The sequence below is a fragment of the Penaeus monodon genome, chromosome 19, assembly GCF_015228065.2.
Source record: "Penaeus monodon isolate SGIC_2016 chromosome 19, NSTDA_Pmon_1, whole genome shotgun sequence".
Classification (NCBI taxonomy): Eukaryota; Metazoa; Arthropoda; class Malacostraca; order Decapoda; family Penaeidae; genus Penaeus; species Penaeus monodon.
Window position 1 is genome coordinate 40,137,023 of NC_051404.1, and position 566 is coordinate 40,137,588.

The 566-nt window shown below is 39.0% G+C and overlaps 1 protein-coding gene across 1 annotated transcript in view; it reads right to left on the reverse strand.

Moving 5' to 3' along the window:
- LOC119585237 (protein Wnt-5b-like) overlaps positions 1-566 on the reverse strand; it is a 252,158-nt gene that overhangs the window by 42,254 nt on the left and 209,338 nt on the right.

Here is a 566-nt window from a genome sequence, read left to right on the forward strand (position 1 = left end):
CAGGGGGGCCCCAAAATCTGTCAGTGTCGGGCGAAGCCACTCCTTCACGACTTTCGAACTATTTGTCTATGGTTCTAATTTAAAAAATGCTTTTTTTCCCCGAGCCCGGGCCTCCTGGGGCGATCGGGCCCCCGCGCGATAAGGAAGGAGGTGGCCCACGGCGAGAAAAACGACCGGGTTTTATCGCCCGGAAATCTGCTCCCAAACACCACTACACCCAAAAAAAAAAAAATACTTTGGAAGAAAAAATAAAAAAGGAAACTAAATAGGAAGGAAAAAGAATAAAAAAAATGACGATGAAAGGGAAAGAAGGTGGAGGACAGAGAAAACAGGACGAGAAAATGGAGAAGGGGAAAAAAGATGATGAAAGAGAAGAGAAAAAAACCCAAAAAAATACAATGAAGACAAAAGAAGAAACGAAAGAACAGAAGGAGAGAGGACCCAAGATATAAAGAAGGAAAAAAAAAGAATATTAAGAGAAAAAAAAAAAAGAAGACGAAATAGGAAGAAATTGAAAGACGAAGAAAAAAAAGAGAAATAAAAAATAAGCAACGAAAAAGTTAAAA